Source organism: Hyaena hyaena, unplaced genomic scaffold (genome assembly GCF_003009895.1).
Source record: "Hyaena hyaena isolate Hyena2069 unplaced genomic scaffold, ASM300989v1 scaffold_687, whole genome shotgun sequence".
Taxonomy (NCBI): Eukaryota; Metazoa; Chordata; class Mammalia; order Carnivora; family Hyaenidae; genus Hyaena; species Hyaena hyaena.
The window spans coordinates 745,187-765,913 of record NW_024081320.1 but is presented as its reverse complement, the minus strand read 5'-3'; the positions used below and the strand labels follow the sequence as shown (position 1 = coordinate 765,913).

General features: G+C 36.1%; 1 protein-coding gene across 1 annotated transcript in view; it reads right to left on the bottom strand.

Moving 5' to 3' along the window:
• ADGRL3 (adhesion G protein-coupled receptor L3) overlaps nucleotides 1-20,727 on the bottom strand; it is a 516,039-nt gene that overhangs the window by 209,574 nt on the left and 285,738 nt on the right. The window lies entirely within an intron of this gene.

Below are 20,727 nucleotides of genomic sequence, written 5' to 3'. Positions count from 1 at the left end.
AAATAAATTTGAGGATAAGTTTTCAAAGAAATGCATATGTTTTCTTTTAATTTCTAGATGGTAATATTCCTTAATGATTTTTACTTTGCACAGAAAAGAAATCAGGATCTTGCCTACAGACACCACAGAAACTACGTGGCCCTACAGAAAGCTGATGCTCAGAAAGGTGAAAAAAACAATGATTCTAGACCAGTCAAGTGATAATAAAACCAGGTTTTCCAATAAGGCTCCAGATGAACAAGGTAGCTACTTGATGTGGCAGATACAATGAAGCCATGAGGGGAAAAATAGGATGTAAGATAATGGGAGAAAGGAGAGTAATTTACCAGAGGTCCCTGCCAAGTACCAGATTAGTGGTTTAGAACAGACACTGAGGTCTAGTCAGTGTCTAGTGCTTGAACTGGCTTAGAGCTCTACTATGTGAAGCTTACTCTGCAGGGTTTCGAATATTTTGCTAGCCAAATGAGATTGTCTGCCAGCTCTCCCTGATTCCGCTTACACTTGCCCAAGAGTTCAGATCTGTAAAAGAGTGCAGCCTTGATCCATTCATCCCTAAAGAGTCTCAGCTAGAGTCACTTTAAGTCACTTTAGTGTGATTTTTCACCAAATAAATCTGAACAATATTTTCTGGGTTGGTCATTAAAAGATCATCTCCTATAACCTGAGTATCTTACTGAGCTTTACAGTCATTCAGGTCAATGGGATAGTCTCTAGACTCATGTGTCTTTTGACCACTGGTATCTACAGAGTAGAAATCAGAGGCAGTTAGGTCCATGCCAATTACAAATTTATTAGTGCAGTGACTTTGCAATTACATTCTTTCACAGTACCAGAGCTTCGAAATTCTTTAGGATATTAGAAATGAATTCACTGTTATCTACCACCTATAGCATTTTCCTCTTATTTCTTCTTGATGACATTTTTCAGTTGTGTAAGACAAACATTCCAAAATCTATGATTCCTTTAAGCTAATGACTCCAAGGAAGAAGTTAGTCTTCGGCCACATTGTTTTTCCAGTGCAAGTGGTACCATTCATCACCCTGAAACCCAGAACTGAGTGGAAGGCAGCCAGATCCATAATATTATGATACAGGCAGAAACTTCATTTTGGCAATTCTAGCTGAATTTCAAATAGTAAAAGAAACAATCCTGCTATGGTATTGATAGTAAATGTAGATTCATTCTTATACCATCCAACTCTATTATCAGTCTGTTAATATTTTCCTATCTATAACATTCTGTTTCCTTCTAATCTGATAGGTCCAATAAGTTTATTGACTATTAAATAGTTTTTGAGATTTTCCCCTAAAATAGTGGGTCTTCCCACCACCCCAGTGCTAATATCATTATACAGCAGTTGAGACTTCTATGAAGGAAACTTTTTCATAGATAATAATTCATCAGGAATCTTAAGAAGTGAAGTTCTAAGGGCGATCTTGAAAATAGACTGATAAACATAGACTGTATGTTCTCACATTCAAAGAAAAGGACCAGATGATTCTGAAGATGAGAGCAGAGAACATTGATTTTGTTTTTATTTTTATTTTAGAGAGAGGGAGAGTGCAAGCAGGGTAAAGGAGCAGAGAGAGAGAGAGACAGAGAGAGAGAGAGAGAGAGAGAGAATCATAACCAGGCTCCATGCTGAGTACAGAGCCTGATATGGGGCTCAATCCCACAACTCTGGTATCATGACCTGAACCAAAATCAAGAGTCAAATGCTCAACCAACTAAGCCACCCAGGTGCCCTGGGAACACTGATTTTAAAATCCTACAAAGTAATTCCTTTGCTCTTTTTCTCAGCTTCCCTTTCATAAACCTAAGCACCTCTTTTCTTTCTTTTTCTTTTTTTCTTCAATTTATTTATTTATACATTTTTTTTGCATTTATTTACTTTTGAGAGACAGAGAGAGACAGGGCACAAATGGGGGAGGGGCAGAGAAAGAATCAGACACAGAATCCAAAGCAAGCTCTAGGTTTTCAGCTATCAGCACAGAGCCCGTCACAGGGCTTGAACTCACAAATCATGAGATCATGACCCGAGCCAAAGTTGGACACTTAACCGACTTAGCCACCCAGGTGGCGCAAGCTTCTCTTTTCTTTTCATTGTCTGTCCTGTGCATATTACCGTGTTTATTGAGAGTGCCACACTTGAGTATATCCTTGTTTATGCTGTCCAATGGAGAAGTTTTTTTAAATCATGTTAAAGGACACATAGAAAATTTATTCTTAACCACATTTTAAATGTATACTAACTACAAAGTTGTTACCTATATGCACATTATTGTACAACAGATCTCTAGGGAGAAGTTTTGTTTTGGTTTTTTTCCCTCCAAAGCATTGTCACTTTACCAAAATCAAACTAAGCTTCCTTAGTAAAGAAAACTGAAAACCTGCATTATTATTTTGGACAGATGGGTACATTAACATATGTTATGTACTGTTATATGATATTTTATATCATCTGTGATTCACATTTGCCCTTTCCTCAAATTTGCTAAATATAAAAAATTGTTTTGTATTCTAAAACCCCAAAGGGATATCAAATTATTTAAATGTGTTTGAAAAAGGGGCCAGCATTAGGAGAAGGAAATTTACAGTGAAAGTGACATGAATGGACCATTCATTTGTATGGCCACTAATTCCATAGGGCAACTGATCATAAATTAAGTGCCTGACATTTAGTAATAGATGATTATATCTGACATAATGAAGTTATAATGGAAGGTGTTCGCACACTGCTTGACTATTAAGTGCCCATTTATTGTCCCTGCACCAGGTGTGATAGTGATAGGCTATACAAATCATCCAGAAGAAATGTCAAAATAGGCTCCTTTGCTGATAAAGCACCACACATGTTTATTAATACAGCAGCTTGTCTTAGAACTGGCCCATCTGCTCCTTTAAAACAAATCTTTTTCCTATAAATATTTCAAAGTTAAGAGTATGACCACTCATAATAGTTTTAGAGAAATAGGAATGGAAACAGAAGAAGAGAAAGGCAAATAGCGGGAACTCCAATAAAATACCCTGCTCTTCCTTTTGCCTGAGGTACATTTAACAGAAGAAGGGGCAGGGAGGTAGCTTTTAAGGTGGCATTTGCTTTAGATTAGTCCTGCATGAGTGTGGGCCATTGAACAGGGCCCAGGCTCCAGCTGTTGCTGGTGCCAGGTGGGAAATGGCAAATTTCACCAATGTTTTCTAAGTACACATTTCAATAAAGTCCAAAATGAAGTACTCAATTAAGAAATTCTCCAGAGCAGTAGTTCATATGCATTTAAACTCATCAGAAAATACTTTAGCTGGGTAGATTTTACCAAGAAAAATAATACTACAAATCTTTCTTGGGGGGAGGTGATTTTAAAACTCTGATGATTTGCTTCTAAATGCATTTTTTCTAAGGTATCAACGTCACAGTTTTATATAACAGAAAAAACAACAGAAGCAAAATTTGAATATTTACCTCTCTTCCTTTTAAGAAATCACAAGTACAAAGCTAAGACATTTTCCATCTGGTGTTCTGAGGTTTATAGGCTTGCTGCGGCAGCTTGTATGCTCTTTGTTCTGTCTTCAAGAGTGGTTTTATCTAACCAACAAACAAGTGTGCCCTGAGGCACCCCTCTCAAATGAACACACACATTGAAAATGAAGAAGTACAATTGTTCAAAATAGTGAAACAAAGGAAAGGCACGGACCATTTGGTAACCAGTGGTGGTTTTCACTCTATAGCCTTGGCTTCATTTATTCATTCATTAAAACCTAAATAAAGTCTGGCAGGCATGCCTTTCAGGTTCCAGGAAAGAACTTTATCAGATTCAGTATCACATAAATCCTCTAGTCATACTTTTCTAAATAAATTACATCTTGTGATAACTAACCACCTGGTGACCAAAGGGCCCATTCAATTACTTGTAAAAGGCTAAAGGTCTCAGATACCCTTGAAATTATTCTTTTTTCATCTCCCATACACTGAAAGGAAACAATTTCCAATCACGTTTTATATTACATATATTTTCCAAAAATTAATAATGGGTGATCTTTAGTTTGGATATTAACTACTCCTTTCTTCCAGAATACCATCAATAATCACCCAAATTATTGAAATTAGAAATCAAATAATTATCTCTTATTTCTCTCTCATATCCGATCACCAAGTCTTATTATCCTTTAACTACAGTGAATATTATGAATCCATCATGTATTCTTCCCATTTCTATTGTCTTTTACTTTGCACTTTCAAGAAACCTTTCTTTAAGTAACTTAACTACTTCTCTCTGCTCCCAATCCATCCTAAACATTTTAGTCAACATTTCTATGCAAAATAGTTGTATTAACAATGCCTTATCCATGCCTTAAGTCCTCTAAAGTTTCCCATTGTCTATAGGGAACTTAGAAATGCTGGGCTTAGTACACATAAATATCTATTACCATCTGAGCTACAAGCTCTTTTGCCAGTTTCTTTCTTCTCAGTTCATATCACATCAATTGTGGACATTGAAGCCTTGTCCAGTTCCAGAGGCAATTCAGACTAACTTCCCAACAGATTAACAGCTTCCCAATCACCAGCCAAGAATCTCAAATGATGCTTGTTTTAAAAGAATCAATATTCTGTGTGGAGCATGAGAATTTGATCCTTATGGATTCAGCAAATGTAGTCTTTTCATTGGTTATGTTTTAGTATGTTCTCTTCCTCCCTGCGGGGACTCTAACCCCTTGCCTGGGCATTTATTGGAATCCAGGCAAGTGTTCTATCAGGTCCTGCTTCCAAAGGGCTCAGCACATGGTCCCACAACAGTGTGAATTTGCCTGTTTCCAAATCCTTCTGCTATTTCTGAATCAGAGAAGAGAAGTCACACATTATCCAGAGGCTAGTAATGTGGAAAATGGAGGGAACAGAAGGGAAGAGAATCTTCAGAGAATGTAAGTGACAAGAGGGAATTCTATAAATGAAATTTTAAGAAAAGGCCATATCAATATGATTGGATTTACCTCTCTTTAAGTCATTCTCCACCAAGCATCATCTTTTAAAAATTGAAATCACATTATGTAGTACTCTGTGTTAGCAAACCTCTGTTGCTAAACCCTCACAGGTCTTAAAACCCTGGCTCCTGGGGTGCCTGGGTCATTCAGTCAGTTGAGCGCCCGACTGGATTTTGGCTCAAGTCATGATCCCATGGTTCTTGCTGAAGGCTGTGTGTAGCCTGCTTGAGATTCTCTCTCTCCTTCTCTTTCTGCCCCTCCACCCCCCATAAATAAATAAACAGTGAAAGACAAAAACAAAAAAGCCCAAAGCAAAACAAAACAACTCAGCTCCTTTCATGACCTACTAGGCTGACAAAAATTCTTTGCTTGACCAAAATTTAATTAGACACCTGAACCTTCTCTGGGACCCTCTGTGCACTGCCTTGTAAAATTCAGTTACAAGGAGAACCTTACTAAGTCATTTTAGCTACAACCCCACCCTCCATATCTGATCATGCTCTGTATCTGGCCATGTTCCTCATCCTCAACCATCTCCTTGGTGATGTCTGCTCACTCTGGCCTGTCTTTAGCAAGAATCCTATGAAGTTTGTTCCAGGGTCCCCCTGGCCCTCTTAGTAATTTTCCATCCAGTGATCTCCTGCTCTGTTCCTTGGCTATCCATGCCCACTGGTCCATGCTGTATTTGAAATCAACGCCCACTCTACACTGAAGTTTCTTTTCTCCCATTGCAATAGTTTTGGAGGAAAAAAAATCTGTTTATACTACTTTAACTACTGCCCTGATCTGAGTTCTATGTAAGTACTCAGCCTATATCTCCAGTTCCCCATCTCACTATGTTCCAGCAGTATCATGTTCATTTATTTGTTTAATTTTTGTTTGTTTTAGCTTCTCTCATCTGTCTAGAGTGAATGCTTAATGAAAACAGAAGTCTTGACAGACTTGTAAACTGCACAACTCCATCAAAACCTGGCACATATGAGGTCCTAATCAGTATTTGCTTAGTGAACAAATGAATTAACATACCATGACTATACCAATTCAGGACCTTGATCACACCATCTTTTGACTTCAATTGTGGCCAACTCATGTTCTTTTTTGTTTATTTGTCTGTTTTAAATCATTTTATCATTTTATTTTATTTCTTTCATCATAGTAAGTGTACTCTTTCATCCCCATCCCCTATTTTCCCATCCTGCCAGCCACCTTCCTTCTGATAAGTATCATTCTGTTCTCTATATTTAAGACTCTGTTTCTTGGTTAGAGAAATCTCTCTCTCTCATTTATCCTTTGCTTGCTTGTTTTGTTTCCTAAATTCCACAAATTAATGAGATCATAAGGTGCTTGCCTTTCTCTGACTTATTTCACTTCGCATTATACTCTCTAGCTCTATCCATGTTATTGCAAATGGCAATATTTTATTCTTTTTTATGACTGAATAATATTCCATCACACACACACACACATCACCACCACCACCACCACCACCACCACATCTTCTTTAACCACATATTTAGAGACATTTGGGCTGCTTTCATAGTTTGGCTATTGGAAACAATGCTGCAATAAACAGGAATGTGCGTATCTCTTAGAATTAGTGTTTTTGTATTTTTTGAATATTTAATAGCGCAATTACTAGATGATAGGGAATTCCATTTTTAATTTTTTGAAGAACCTCCATGCTGTTTTCCGCACTGGTTGCACCGGTTTGCACTCCGACCAACATTATAAGAGGGTTCTTTTTTCTCCACGATTTTGACAACAACTTGTTTCCTGTGTTTTTGATTTTAGCCAGTTTGACAAGTGTGAGGTGCTATCTCATTGTAGTTTTGATTTGCATTTCCCTGATGTTGGATGATGTTAATCATCTTTTCGTATGTCTGTTGGACATCTGTATGTCTTGGAGAAATGTCTGTTCATGTCTTCTGCCTATTTTTTAATTGAATTATTTGAAAAGAGAGAGGATCCAAATAAACAAAATCACTAATGAAAGAGGAGAAGTAACAACCAACACCACAGAAATAGAAACAATTATAACAGAATACTATGAAAATCTCCATGCCAAGGAATTGGACAACTTGGAAAAAATGATTAAATTCCTGGAGACCTATAACACCAAAACTAAAGTAAGAAAAAGTAGTAAATTTGAACAGACTGATTACTAGCAATGAATTTGAATAAGTAATCAAGAAACTTCCCAAAAGCAAAAGTCCAGGACCAGATGGCTTCACAGACAAATTCTACCAAACATTTATTTTATTTTCTTAATTTTAGAGAGAGAAAAAGAGAGCAGGCACGAGTGGGGAATAGGGGCAGACGGGGAGAGGGAGAGAGAGAGAGAGAGAGAGGGAGAATATGTTAACCAGGCCCCATGCTCAGCATGGAGCCTGATGCAGGGCTGTATCTCACAACTCTGGTATCATGACCTGAGCTGAAATCAAGAGTTGGACCTTCAACTGACTAAGCCACCCAGGCACCCCTCTACCAAACCTTTAAAGAGGAATTAATACCCATTCTTCTCAAACCATTCCAAAATAAATAAATAAATAAATAATAAGAGAAAGGAAAACTTCTAAATTCATTCTATGATGCCAGTATCACCCTGATACCAAAGCCAGATAAAGACACCTGATACCAAAACCTAATAAAGACACCACAAAAAAAGAGAACTATGAACCAACATCTTTTATGAATATAGATGCAAAAGTCCTCAACAAAAATTAGCAAACTGAATCCAATAATATATTTTAAAAAATCATATACCACCATCAAGTGGGATTTTTTCCCCAGGACACAAGTGTAGTTTAAAATTTACAAAGCTGGGGCGCCTGGGTGGCTTAGTCGGTTAAGCGTCCGACTTTCTCTTAGGTCATGATCTCGTGGCTCGTGGGTTCGAGCCCCGCATCGGGCTCTGTGCTGACTGCCAGCTCAGAGCCTGGAGCCTGTTTCAGAGTCTGTGTCTCCCTCTCTCTCTGACCCTCCCCTGCTCACGCTGTCTCTCTCTCTCTCTCTCTCTCATAGAAATAAATTAAAAAAAAATATTAAAAAAAAATAAAAATAAAATTTACAAAGCAATCAACATGATATGTCACATGAATTACAAAAAGGATAAAAACGAATATATCCTTTCAATAGATGCAGAAGAAGCACTTGACAAAGTACAACATCCTTCATGATAAAAAATCCTCTGCAAAGTACATATCTCAACATAATAATGGTCTTATGTGAAAAACCATATGAAAAACCCACAACCAACATCATACTCAATGGTGAAAAACAGAGCTTTTCCCTTAATGTCAGTAACAAGACAAGGATGCCCTCTCTCATTATGTTTATTCAACATAGCACTGGAAGTCCTAGCCACAGCAACTGGACAACTTAAAGAAATATAAAAGGCATCCAAATTAATAAAGAAGAAAGAAAACTCTCACTATTTGCAGATGACATGATACTACATATAGAAAATCCTAAAGACCACACACAAAAAAATTAGAACTGATAAATAAATTCAGTAAAGTTGCAAAATGCAAAATCAGTGTACAGTAATCTGCTGCATTCCTATACACTGAAGCAGCAAAAATTGAAATTAAGAAAATTGTCCTATTTACAATTGCACCAAAAATAATAAAAATATATCTAGTAATGAATTTAACTGAAGAGGTGAAACACCTGTACTCTGAAAACTATATAACACTGATTAAAAAAATTAAAGACAATGCAAAGAAATGGAAAGTCATTCCATGATCATGGGTTAGAAGAACAAACATTGTTAAAATGTCTTTACTATCCAAAGCAATCTATAGATTTAACACAATCCCTATCAAAATACCAACAACATTTTTCACAGAGCTAGAACAAAAAATCCTAAAATTTGTATGGAACCACAAAAGACCTCAAACAGTCAAAGCAATCTTTGAAAAGAAAAACAAACTGGAAGTTTCACAATTCCAGATATTAAGTTCTATTACAAAGTGGTAGTAATTAAAACAGTATGGTACTGGCAAAAAGCAAATACATAGGTCAATGGAATAGAACAGAAAACCCAGAAATACACCAACAACTCTATGGTCACTTAATCTTCATCAAAGGAGGAATAAATACACAATGGGGAAAAGACCACCTCTTCAACAAATGATTTTTGAAAAACTGGACAGCAACATGGAAAATACTGTAACTGGACCACTTTCTTTCACCTTACACAAATATAAATTCAAAATGAATTAAAGTCCTAAATGTGAAACCTGAAACCATAAAAATCCTTGAAAAGATCGCAGGAAGTAATCCGACATAGACTGTAGCAACATTTTTCTAGATATGTACTCCTGAGGCAATGGAAATAAAAGCAAAAATAAACCATTGAAAACTACACCAAAATAGAAAGCTTCTGCACAGTGAATGAAACAGCAAAAGAAAGCCACCTACTTAATTGGAGAAGATATTTTGAAATGACATATCTGATAGAGGGTTACTATCGAAAATATACAAAGAACTGATACAGCTCATTACACAACTCACTTCCATTTTTCACAGTTCAGCATAGAAGTCACCTCCCTAGTGTGGTTTTTCTTTTCATTTTTTCTTTAAAAAAATTTTTAAGTGTTTATTTTTGAGAGAGATAGCCTGAGTTGGTTAGGGAGACAGAGAGGGAGACACAGAATTGGAAGCAGGCTCCAGGCTCTGAGCTGTCAGCACAGCTGATGTGGGGCTCAAACCCATGAACCCCGAGATCATGACCTGAGCCAAAGTCGGATGCTTAACTGAATGAGCCACCAACATGCCGCTTGATTATGTAATGTATAATTGATCTATTGTTGACTTCCTCCAATACAAGGTAAAACCCATGAGAGTAAACGTCTTTTCTCTCTTGTCTACCATGGTATTGCCAGTCCCCTGGTAAAGTGCATGCCAAATAGCTGGCAGTCAGAATAGTATTGTCACATCCAAATTCATTTGGCTTAAATTCAACTATATACATTCAAAAAGAATTTGGGAAAACATTCCACTTGGCATTTTAATCAATGAGAACATGACCCAGAGTGACAGGAGGGTAGGGACAGCGTTCCCTCAGTTCTGTGCTTCCCCATACTATTCACCAAGTATCATCACAGCCAAAGGAGGTTTTAGGTAATTCTGTTTAGGTGTTGTATTATTGAGGAATAAGTCATTGTTGGATATATTGTATTTTATGGATAATTTAGAGGATGTTTGAAGATGGGTTGTGTTTTTGGTTTTGTTTTGACCTTGCTTACTAACTTAGGACTCTAACCATGCGTAAGATGTTACTGAATAGAAAATGTTTGGTCAATACTGAATGGCAGTTAATCTTTCAGAAGGGCACAGAGAGAGGCTAATATGTAGTTGTATTGTTTGATACATGTTTGAAGTTAAATGCATAGACATTCACAGAAAAAATATGGTTATTTTTAAAATAAAACTATCACAGTTAAGCCAGTAGGATTTGAGGAGGATAAGAACATTTTAAACTCTCTTTAAGACTTATTTTCTTGATCTCACCATGTCTGAGCTGTACTGAATCTTACACTGGAACAATAAAGACTGCTGCTAAATTATATTAAGCAATATTTACATAGCAATTTATAGGGTGTAAAGCAGTTTCACATATAATATATTTGGTATTTGATACTTAAACAATCTTGGGAAACAGGTCATATAGTTAGCAAACTGCAGTGGATTTATGAGATTAAATGCAAGTGTTAGTATTTAAGCTACATACTTCCATGTAACTGCACCTAGGAGAATGTGATGCCAAACTTAATAGGAGCATCTGCTCCAGTGAGGGAAATTGTCTTTTTTTTTTTTTTCCCTGGACTCAAGAACTGGAAATAGTTGCTGGACCCAGAGATAAAACTAACAGAGAAAAGTACTTCTTAGTACACATTGGGGGAGATAAAGTGCCCCTTCTTGTGAAGGTAATACTGTTTGGGGTGTTACAGGATGAATAATAGCCTAAGTCAACACTTCCAACAGAGAAGAATATGCCTTTTATCAGCCGAGGAAACGAGATCCTCATTTGCCGAGTACTGATATATAAGTGGATGCTGTGTCCTTAACATTCCCAGCACTTACTGTCCTTACTGTCTGGTGATACAGATGTATCTAGAGAAAAGAGATCTTATCTAGTCTCAGGCAACTGACTCTAAGAGTAAGAGGTATTTTAAAATTTAAGGATTTATCATATATAAATTTTATCATGTTACCTTTTACATCTATTGTCAAGTAAGAATTATTATATTAAGGAAGATACTCCGGAAAAGGAGTGGGTACATGAGTACACCAAAAAAATTGGAAACCTTGCAGCTGTGAGCATTCAGTAGGTGGGATTAAAGGTGACTCTTCCATTTGGAAGTCAAAACCTCCTCCTTTGTCCCACCCCAGGCTTTGGTAGTAGCAGTCAGCACAACTATCAGTTAGCTCTCTACTCCAAGCAATAAGATAATTATTTTTAGTATACTGGTATAAAATTCTTTTCACAAATAATAACAATCATTAGTGGGAGAGAATATTTAAAACTACAAAAATGGGATATTCTATCACAATGTCTGATTTCTTGTTGTTGTTTTTTTTTTAATGTTTTATTTATTTCTAGGAGAGAGAGAGAGAGACAGCGTGAGCAGGGGAGGGTCAGAGAGAGAGGGAGTCACAGACTGAAACAGGCTCCAGGCTCTGAGCTGGCAGTCAGCACAGAGCCCGACACGGGCCGAACCCATGAACCGCGAGATCATGACCTAAGTGAAAGTCGGACGCTTAACCGACTAAGCCACCCAGGCGCCCCTGATTTCTTGTTTCATGGTATGATTTCAGATACTTCTTTTGAGAGAAACAGAAAGATTCTTTGCGAAAAGAGCAGAAAGTAACAGTGTACCATCAGAATAAATAGAACATTATTCTATTTTATTGAAGAAGACAATAGACACGCAAAAACCTTTTTGGTCACTGGGTAGTGACTTGTGCTATATTATGTTCATAAGATGACTAATCGAGATAGTGAGAATTTTTTTTTTCCTATAACTATAGATTCCCCCCACCCCATCCCTTCTGGTAATATGTTTCATTACTAATTACCTCCTAAAGTATGTTGTTTTGGAAATGAAGTCACAGTTCCTTTTGTATAAATGAAAAACTGACAGAGCAGAATTTTTATAGATAACTGGGCTTGAACCTGGCTCCAATGTGTAATACTTAGTCTGACCTTTATGAAGTTAAAAAGAAAATCTCTATGGCTCAAATTTTTCATTCACAAAAATACAGTAAGAATACTACCTGCTTCATGAGAAAATCTCTATGGCTCAAGTTTTTCATTCACAAAAATACAGTAAGAATACTACCTGCTTCATGAGATTCAGGAACTTATTGACATAATAATTCGTATCATGTACTTCAAATACAGCCAGGCACAAATGTTAAGTGATTAACATTTATTAAATATTACTAAATGTTCTATCCATGTCCACTCAAAAAAGATGATATCCAGTAGAATATTCAGAAGAATATTATGTTGGTTTTCTATGGAATTGGGAGAGAGGGGGACATATGGATAATTTTCAGTTTTAATGTATGATTTTTGAAAGTTAATTTGAATAATAAATGTTAACTCTTGTTATCATTACTATTATTATTACCGACTAGCAATAAAAAAAGTTGTGACATTCAGAAAATACTAAATATTTTCTCTCTGAACAAGATAAAGAAGCTATACTCTCATCTTTCTGAATGAGAATAAAAGCCAAATAAAACCAAGATAAGTCAGTCCTGTAATCCATAGGAACAATCTTAGGAGAGCTGAGTCAGTGAGCAATCTTAGGAGAAGGCACAGGGAGCTGGGGAGCCGTGTTGGGCAGGCGGGGGATGCTTAGACACAGCCTAGTTCCAGAGACTTTCCTTTCCCTTGAGCCATAGGCTCCATGTAGGAAACATATTCAAGTCAAGGATCATTATCACTGGATCTGCCATCAGCCACACTGAAACTGAAGGAGGATGTTCAGATCACAACGGTATCAAGCCTCTATTTAATGCCCTTTGATTATTATGAATATCATTCCACGAGCCAGTATGGAAGTAGTATTCAAACAAACTCTATCTCACTTCTCATTCAGGCTTACTGAGAAACTATCAGGACAAGATGACCAAGAACCCACTGTAAAACACTACCAGGTCATACTACTTCCTTGTATAATTATTCTCAACATACAAATTATATACCACAAAGACCTGCAGGATGGTGTTAGGTCATTTCAAATGATAAATGTTGGCTTTTAAATAATAACTTACATTTGTAAAGTATGTTATAATTTATAGAACACTCACTTAATCCTAATAATATTGAATAAAAAGTACCTTTTATCATTTAGAATTTAACTTCAATTAAATCCAACCCAATTTCAATTATTACTAGATAGTGTTATAGTGGTATACTTGATGCTAGAAATACAATGATGATGACCAGTAAGTCTGAATGAAAAAGTGACAGGATCCTTGTAAGGCTTAAATGAGACAACGCAGATAAAATGCTTTTTCCTATGTCTGACACAAGATACATATTAAATAAATGGGAATGATGTTTACCATTAACAAGCTCTACATTGTAGGTATTCACAGTGTACTTTAAGCACAGTACAAAAAAAAGTTTGACACTTACAAGTATAGGAAAAGCATGCTTATTTACCGTGGTCAAAGCAATCTGTTATATGCAAGTTTCATGTTTATTCCCTTGGGTTAAGGATGGATAAAACTAGGAAATTATCTTCTACCATATAATGTCTGCTAACAAGATAAGTTAGAAAAATATCATCAAGAATACTGAAAATTAGGCCTGGAGACACCTCGATAAGAATGCCAGATGTCTTGTTCTTATTTTATTTTAATCAATCTCAAATGTTTTTACATTCCACTAGATAATATCGTGTGCTAATGGCTCTAATGTGTGAGGCTAAATCTTTGGCTACAGCCTATTTTTAATATAGATGCATCAGGCAGGACCATCTGTTTGTTTTGAACTTTAAAAAATATTTTCAATATGGATTTGCTGAATGTAATTCAATTTTCACATGAAACTTAATGCCTGGCATTATTCTAGTTCATTGATTATGTGCCAATTGAACCATATTTATATTACTCAGTTTATTATAGCAAATTAAAAAAAAGTAAAAAATAGATGAAAATTTTCACATGTGTTCAAATATTTTAGCTTATTTGGCATTCGGCTTCTAATTAAATAAAAGACCTTACCTAAAGAAAGATTATACAAAGTAAATATAATACTGCTTTCACCAGCTTTATTACTAGTTGTTTATTATACTGGAAGGTGGAGAGTATCAGTAACTATCAAACTTTATATACAGTAGAACAAAAGAAAAACATTCTTAGTAATATAAATGGAAAACTTTTTCAGAAAAGAATGTCTCTTCTTAGTTCTTGACAGGAATTTATCTAACTTAAATTGCTAACTGTGTTATGAAGAATTCCTAGGTAGGGTTCTATAATTGCTAAGCTCTCACACATTCATACTGGAAAACAATGATGCAAATTACATCAAAAACAAAACAATAAAGTATCAACTCAAGGGCATGCCTCAACTGGTTTATTTGAATCTCAAATAATAGACACCTCTGCTAATAGGATTCTGATTCAGCTTCCAAACAAACTCCCACCCTACCACTTCATTGAGTCATTCTGCCTGTAATACAGACACAACTCTGGGGTAAGGGTAAGAGGTTTTGCATTATGAATAGTGAGGAGGCAAACTAAAGGTCAGGGACAAAGTATAGTTGGTGAGGACACATGACCTTCAGAACTGCAACTCTTTTTTTTCCCCCAGAACTGCAACTCTTAGCAATGAATCTTGCTAAGAATTCCAATGTGCTTATTTACAAATCTGCTACAAAACCACCGAAGTAGTTTTTCATTCCCAATTATAGTATTAAAAAATGGGAAAATGTCTCAAAAGCATGTAGAACATACTTACATTCAGAAATATATAATCAATCCCATTAAATTAACTAGAAATTATAACAAACTTGTTTTAATAATGAAAGGTTTAAAAATAATAGTGCTTTTAGATGAGGCTATTTTTTTTAAAGTGCTGATTAATGAGACATATGGCAAGAAAAATTACTATAATGGTGAATGCTGATTCAGGATCTTATTTTTATTAAGTAGTTTATAGTGAGGGCTGTGACAATTTTTCTGTTTATAGTGGCAGCTCTGGTTAATTACCTTGTAATGTATTGTGACATTAATGCACTAGTAAACTATTGGAATTTACACCCCTTTTCAGTAATAAAATCTGTAAATTGAAGAATGCATATAAAGCCATCACAGGCATAAATTATGTAACCAAATGCCATGTATGATCACATTAGATTTAAAGAACAGAATCTCTCAAATTTACTTATCTGTGGGTAAGTTCCACAGAATTTATAAACTGCTGCTATTTTAAAATGTAGATTACATTTTATTCAAGGTTATTTAGTAAGTTGCTACTACATTTTCCTATGGTTACTAAGGACATGTTGGTCAGAATTAAAATGCACAATGCCAAAAAAGAAACATGACAAATAAATGCATCAATGTCATAATCCTTTTTTCCTAAAAAAATGATAGAAAGTGAAAGAAATCAAGACAACCGAAAGGAGGGAAAATAGTGACATGTGTATTAAAATCAAAATGATTCATAGATGATAGAGAACTTGAAGGAAAAAAAAGAGAAAATGTGATAAAAATGTGATTTTTGAGATATAACAATTATTATTATTGGTTTATTTTTATTTTTTAAGTTTATTTATTTATTCTGAGAGAGACAGAAAGAGTGTGAGCAGGGGAGGGGCAGAGAGAGAAAAGAATCTCAAGTAGTCTCTGCACTGTCAGCATAGGGCCTGATGTGGGGCTCAAATTCACAAAACTGTGAGATCATGACCTGAACCAAAATCAAGAGTTGGATGCTCAACCGAGTCACCCAGGTACCTCATTATTACTTTTTAAAAATGTTCATTTATTTTGAGAGAGAGGGGAAAAGGGGAAGAGAGAGAGGGAGAGAGAGAATCCCAAGCCCTGATGTGGGGCTCGGTCTCACTAACCATGCAATCATGAAATGAATCGACATCGAGAGTTGGATGCATAACTGACTGAGCCACCAAGGCACCCCTGAGATATAATTATTTAATTATTTTTTCAGAATAGAATTTTACAACACAATTCCAAAGTTACCAATCATTAGCTCACTATCTCAAATACTCTAAGCACAATCACTATATATACATAAAAATGTACCAACTAATCCAAAATATTTCAGATGAGAACAGAATAAAATGGCAAAATATCCCAAGCAATCTGATGTGTTTCTGAGAGATAGTTAATATTTTCTATAAAAAAGTCCCTTGTGTTAATATTGGTAACCATATTAATAACATTTTAAACATCGCTGTTTTGTATTGCTAGTTTGATGAATGTCAGAAAATTAAATATGAGTTTCCTATAAAAATATAAGCCTACAAAACACATAAGGAATTAATATATAAAGCAATAATTCCTAAAACATCAAAATGCATGTGGACTAGTGGAAATTGGTACAGGAAGGGGGAATAAGAATATATAGAGATATAGAGAGAATATAGAGAAACTTAGAAAGAAATGTCAACAAAACTGTCTCATACTCTAAATATGTATACAATTATTGTAGTAGAAAAATAGAAAAAGAAAAGCAAAATGGTTAGCTTATGTCAGTTTTTAGGTACTTCAAAGGATACTGTTACATATCTCACACAAAATATCCAAGTATTGGAGCTAGAATTCCATATTATTTAAAGAACCTGATATCTTATTGTGTAAATTCTTATAAAAACTTAGAATTTACTTGAGAAATTCTCTCTGTATTAGATATAGACAGTAATAGAAATATCTAGAGTTCATTTATATAATTTGACTACATATAAGTAGGAGTATACAGTTAATTAAAAAAGGCAAATGAAGGGGCGCCTGGGTGACTCAGTCAGTTAAGTGTCCAACTTTCGCTCAGGTCATGATCTCACGGTTCGTGGGTCCAAGCCCCGCGTTGGGCTCTGTGCTGACAGCTAGCTCAGAGCCTGGAGCCTGTTTCAGAATCTGTATCTTCCTCTCTCTCTGGCCTTCTCTTGTTCATGCTGTCTCTCTCTCTCAGAAGTAAATAGAACATAAAAAAAGGCAAATGAAGAAGGTGATGGTTCAAAGTCGAAGGGAAATACTTTGTAGTTCCAAAGTAATGGGGTTAGTATATCGACTCTATCCGATTATTAATATTTGTTTTTAAATGAATTATTAAATAGTTTTAAGAAAAAAAAAGCCCAAGATTTTTTTTCAGTGTTATGGTGATTTATACAAACCTCTTTATTTACCTACTTAAGTGTTCTTTTTTTGAATATTGCAGTACTATAAGGCACATGAGCTAGTAACTCTTAACTGCAATTATATTAATCACAGAATAATTTAGGAATGACTCTGGGTCACTGCAAGGAAAGAATGCTATGAGAACCAGCAGTTATCAAGATAGTCATTCTAAGAGTGAGATTTGAGGGAAGTATCAGCAGAGATGACTGTTGGGTTCTAGCAATTCATTATTTACCAGGTCAGTACCCTCACTACTTTGACCAAGATGATGCCATTTTATTTTATTTTAATTTTTAAAGTTTATTTAGCTTATTTTGAGAGAGGGAAACAGACAGTCAGGGAGACAGAGAGAGAGGGAGAAAGAGAATCTCAAGTAGGCTCTGTGCAGACAGTGCAGAGCCCCATGTAGGTTTTGAGCACAAAAACTGTGAGATATGACCTGAGCTGAAATCAGGAGTCAGATGCAGGCACCCCAAGATGATGCCAATGTAAAGGAAAGCTTTTAATAATGCCTACTTGCCTTCTAACTCTTCCGGGTCTAGTTTACATATTTGCCATGAACTTGATACTTAATATATTACATAATTATCCTAATGAACTTGGCTCAGGTAACATTATTATCCTTGTTTTACAGAATACAGACAGAAGCTGCCTAAGGTCATACAGGTTTGCCTGGCTTCAAAGTCCAATTTCCTCCCATATGCTACAGAAGTGACCGCCAAAATACATGGTGATAACCACATTTTTATCTAGGACCTACTGGATGAGCAATTCTATTCTATATTGCCCCTAATCCTCACAAAGACACTGAAAAGTTTTTATTTCTGAGGAGATAAGTAGTAGTTGAGGAAACTAATGATAAAAATGTCTGGGACTCTCAAGTTTAAGTTAATTGGCTCTAAATCCCTTCATTTTATCAATTTTTGTCTTATTTCATTCTAAATTAATTTTATTCTTTTCTGTTTTGCTATGGTAGTCTGAAAACCCTTTTCTCAATATCCATGATCCTTTGGATTATGGTTCCAAATCAAAAGATGGTGGGGTGCCTGGGTGGCTCAGTTGGTTAAGTGTCCAATTTCAACTCAGGTCATGATCTTGCAGTCAGTGAGTTCAACCCCTACATCGGGCTGTGCTGGCAGCTCAGAGCCTGGAGCCTGCCTCGGATTCTGTGTGTCTCTCTCTCTCTGCCCCTCTCCTGATCGTGTTCTCTCTGTGTCAAAATAATAAATAGCCATTAAAGAAATTTAAAAAAAAAAAAGAGTCTTTTTCTCCCCTGTTACATCTAGGGTAAGCTATGTGACTTACTTTGGCCTATAAGGCATAACAAACATGATACAAGCAGAGTCTTGAAAAATACCTGAACTTTGGGACTTGACTACCCATTATTGGGAATTCTGTCACAATGAGAATGAGCCTGTGCTAGACTGCTTGAAGATGACAGCCATATGGCCATCATCCCAGTGACGACCAAGCATGTGACTGAGTTCCTTCCTCTGCAAAACCAACCAGCTTGCTAACTCCTAAACATCTAACTTCAGCCAAGTTAGTACACACACAACTCAACTAGAGTCTGCGAACTATAATAAATGTTTCCTGATTTAAGCCACTAAATTTTGGGGTGTACTGTTAGACTACCCTATCCCTGACTTTACCACACTCTTCCCAAATCAGACCGGGATGTCAGAAGAAATGAATTATATTAAAGTCACCAACTTGCATAAATGGACCTCCATCTTTGGTAGGGAAAATATTCTACTAAGGATTAACATGTCTAAAACAATGCACTGATTTAAAATTCATCTATTCCTGATGATGAAGGATTATGTCATAAGAATCCAAGCAGTTAATCCATATAGAAACTTCAGACGCATTTCTGCTCCTTTTCCCTACGTCTATTAAGTTAAATGCTGTCTCTCTTCAACAGATTTCTCAGACTTGGCCATAGTAGCAGACATACTTCTAATTTCCCAGTAATCTTTATCCTGATGACTGAAACCGCCTTCCTCTGTTAATCTCTCCTCATCTACACTGGCTTCAGAGATCTTTTTCTTATATCAAAAACATAGTGTTATAATGTAAAACCTCGCTAACTTAGAAAAACAAATTTTATTTTTACTTTATTTTAGAAAAAAAATTTAAAACTTAAAAGTATTTCAGGGCACCTGGGTGGCTCAGTCAGTTAAGTGTTTGACCCTTGGTTTCAGCTATGTTCATGATGTCACAGTTCATGGGCTGGAGCCACCTTCGGGCTCTGCGCTGAGAGCGTGTAGGCTGCTTGGGATTCTCTCTCTCCCTCTCTCTCTGTCCCTCCCCCGCTCACTCTCTCTGTCTCTAAATAAATCAATGAACTTTAAAAAACAAAAAAAAAAGTATTTTGGAGCGCCTGAGTGACTCATTTGGTTAAGCGTCTGACTTCGGCTCAAGTCATGATCTCACAGTTCCTGGGTTTGAGCCCTGCGTTGGGCTCTGTGCTGACGGCTGGCTCAGAGCCTGCTGCCTGTCTTAGGATTCTGTGTCTCCCTCTCTCTCTGACCCTCCCCTACTCATGCTGTCTCTATCTCTCTCTCAAAAATAAATAAAATATTAAAAAAAGTATTTTGTAACCTTTTTTTCCCCCATATAACCTTCTTGCCATCTGATACAGAATCCTTCCCAATCTGACTTCTCACACCTTCCCAGTCTCTTCCTTGAGAACTGTCCCATTTTATTGTGCACCAAGCACATTTCCTTAAAAATGTCAGAACATTCACAGTTTTATGTTTTGGTTCATTCTGCTCCCATTTCATGGAATTCCATTGTCATCCCTGCTTTCTTTTCTTCTTGAAAAAAGGTGGATGCATCGTTCAGAACCTAGGTTGTCACCTTGACTTTCAGTTACTTAGAAATCAATGTATGACTTCCCACTACATCCCAAACATATAGCAGTGGCTGGAGGAGAAATAATAATTATGACAGTCTCTGTCCTTGAAGACCTTGACAGAAGAGAAAGGGAAATATGCATGCTGAAAAATAACACACAGATATCTTAAATGTAATAATGGAGGCAAGCACCGGGGGCATTTGGAGAACAGATACATTCACTTTCCTCCTCCCTAGTGCATAGCCAGGGAAGACTTTACAGAGGAACTGAAGATAAAGCAGAGCCTTCAAACACTGGTAGATACTAACTGGGCAGAAAAAAAAAATGTAAGAGATTCCTGGCAGAGGAAAACGCATGTATATAAAACATGCTCATAAAAGCAGACCTAATGACTTTTATTGTATCAAGTGATTGATATTGTTAAAGGTATAAGGGAATATCCTGCATCACTTAAATCTGAAAAAAAATTAGAATATTTGGTATTTATAAAAACACAAACATATCTATATCAA